The following is a 2,790-nucleotide window of genomic DNA, read 5'->3' on the forward strand; positions in this document are numbered from 1 at the left end:
TTTTGTAGGAATAATTGGACACGACCCCTAAAACCACTTCCGAACATGGAATGATTCTCACCTGTAGATCCGGTCTCCTGGTGGTTGCCGTGATTGCCTCCGAAACGTCCCCTGCGGAACCGGTTCCTGGCTCTCCGAGACGGGTAGAAGTTTGGATTGTTCGAACTGTCGTTGTATCCACCTCTGTGGTGTTGCTGGCCACGGGGGGTGCCTTGGTTGTGTCGCCGGCCGAACGAGTGCCCTCGACCACGTCCGGCCCTGGTGAAAACCGGTTGAAAGGCTTTGCGTAGCGACTCTTGGGCCTTGTCCAAACCACTAAATGTGGCTACAAACTTTGTGAGCTCCTTTTAGAACGGCTGGCCGAAAAGCAGACCCTGAGCCACCGGACCTGCCTCTGACGAGGAAAGCTCTGCCAACTTCGGGTCCAGCTTGAGGAGAATAGAGCGCCTCCTCTCGCTGGACATAGCGCAATTAGCGTTGCCTAACAGGCACACCGCTCTTTGCGCTCAACCAATGAGGGCATCCCAACTTATTGGGGACCCCGTTTCCTTGGCCTGATACCCCATCTCTAAGATTTTCGTTAGGGGCCCTGAGAGATCCAGTAGCTTATCTTGGCAGGACCGCCAAGCACGGTCTATGCCTTTCTTAGGGTCCTGTGCGTACTTTTTAAGGTACGTAAGCATCGTCGGGTCTACTTCTGGAGTATCCGCGACCCGTGCTGACAGATCCGGTCGGGGACACTCCGAACGCAGACGGGCCCTGACTTCCTTATCGAATGGCTGGCGGAGATAGGATTGGACATAGTCTGCCACTTCCCGCGGCGGGAGCCACGCCGTGGAGTTTGGGTGGACGATGTCCGACGGTTCGAAGGTCAACACCTTGGGAGGCAAAGGCCCCAGATGGTGTTCTTTCCTAAGCTTCTTTTTCGCGGGCTTAGGGCAAGTCTCCTCACCTGAGTCTGTGTCGGTGTCGGGGGAGGGGGAGGTGTCACCTTGCTCGCCAATGATAGGCTCCGATTGGTCCGCTGTGGAAACGTAGGCGTGATCATTGGCCAAAGCTTTAGAAAGCCTCGCAAAATCCTCTGCGTGAGGATTGGCCATCTTGGTCTCTCTAGCCTTCTTTCGTCCAGACGTAGCCGCTATCCACCCCTGCTGAATGGCGTACTTATTGAGGTGCCTCTTCAGGGGAGCAATAGCCCGCACTAGGGCAGAATTCAGTGACTGCTGTACACCAGCGTCCAGGGCCTCTACAAGGTCTTGCTCAAAGGAGCCGGATGGCTCTTCATAAAACTCATCCTCCTCAAAGCAGTATTCCGCCATAGTAAATGTGACAACAGAGGAGGCGAAACTGCTTGAAAAAACACTGAGGGGTAAGGGGGGGAGAGGCACAACCCCAGGCAAGCCAGGCGAAAACAGCCAAAAACAATTCCGGAGTGGAGGGACGGCTTGCCTGTAACACAGAAGCCTCTCTAGGCAAAGCCTATGCGAGATCTTTATACAGCCCGTAGGATCTGTAACCTAGGGCGTCCCTGGGGCACAACTGTACAGGCTTCACAATTCAAATAGCACCTTTCCCGCTCCGATCGCTGGTACAACGATCGCGGGGAATTTCTGGCTCCCAAAATGGCCACCGCGCATGCGCGGAGACGGCCGCCCGCCAGCAATGAAAAGTGGACTGGCGCAATACCAGGGCGCCGTCCCCGAGCCCCGTTGCTCCCACTCCACTAACAATAGACGAGGGCAACGGGCGCCAGGTCAGGGGAAGCTGACGCGCTCCCTCGGATTCGCGCCGCAAGCGAAGGCGGTTCAGCGGGGGAGACAGCGAGCGAGCGGGCTCGGGCTGCGGTACCGTTCAGTCAGGTACGCGCCAGCAGCGAGCCCGCCAGAGCGCAGAGATAGTGAACAGCAAACTTTAATCACACAGCATTTCCCCCCAAAATAACTCAACAACCATATCGCGGTGCCCTTCACCCATACGCCACAACACACCAGTAGTAAGGGAGAAGGCACTTAACTGGCTGCGGAGCAGCAAAGAAAGAGGACGTGTGTGCCTCGGTTGCGGTTATATGGACTCAGTCTCTATGGTTAGGGACTATGAGGTGTTCATGGGACTTGTAGTTCTTTGCAGTATGCTTAATAAAAAAGAACGTTTTTTATTGGCTGCTATGTATAATAAAGCAAAGAATGAGAAGCATAATCGGAGCCTCCGGTCCTGACATACAATTTACTATTCCAACTCCAGTCTGTGCAACAGAAGGGAAAGCTTAACCTTTGAAGCCCGACGTCACTTTCCCTAAGGCATGTCGTTGTAAGAATATGCGTGGTAAAGGACTGCATGGTAAAGATGCATTCGTTTTAACCGCCATGTTGAAACTGCAGCGCGAGGTTCGGCTGTTGTTGTAAATGCTGTTTCCCGCCATGTGGTGTCCAGTGATACAAGAATGGCCACAACATGCTTTCACGTTCTATCTTCAAGTTCAATTTACTTTTTCGACCCTATAACTTAGAAAACAGATGAAATAAATCCTAAAATGGCATTAGAACATAAAGCAAATCCTCCAAGTAGTTATTTAACGAAAAAAGATAACAGTATTAAAACACATCTAGATAATTACATTTTGAGATGACATAAAACAAAATGCCAGAGATGGCACTCATCAGCAGGACCCTGCACAATCTTTATAGACAAATTATTAAAAACATAATGGGCAGGGGAGAGAGTAACCTGTGGTGGAATGATCATTGTCAGTACTAGTGTTTAAAGCACTCTAGCAAGGAAAGGTCCACCCGG

The sequence above is a fragment of the Triturus cristatus genome, chromosome 5_1 (assembly GCF_964204655.1).
Source record: "Triturus cristatus chromosome 5_1, aTriCri1.1, whole genome shotgun sequence".
Lineage (NCBI taxonomy): Eukaryota > Metazoa > Chordata > Amphibia > Caudata > Salamandridae > Triturus > Triturus cristatus.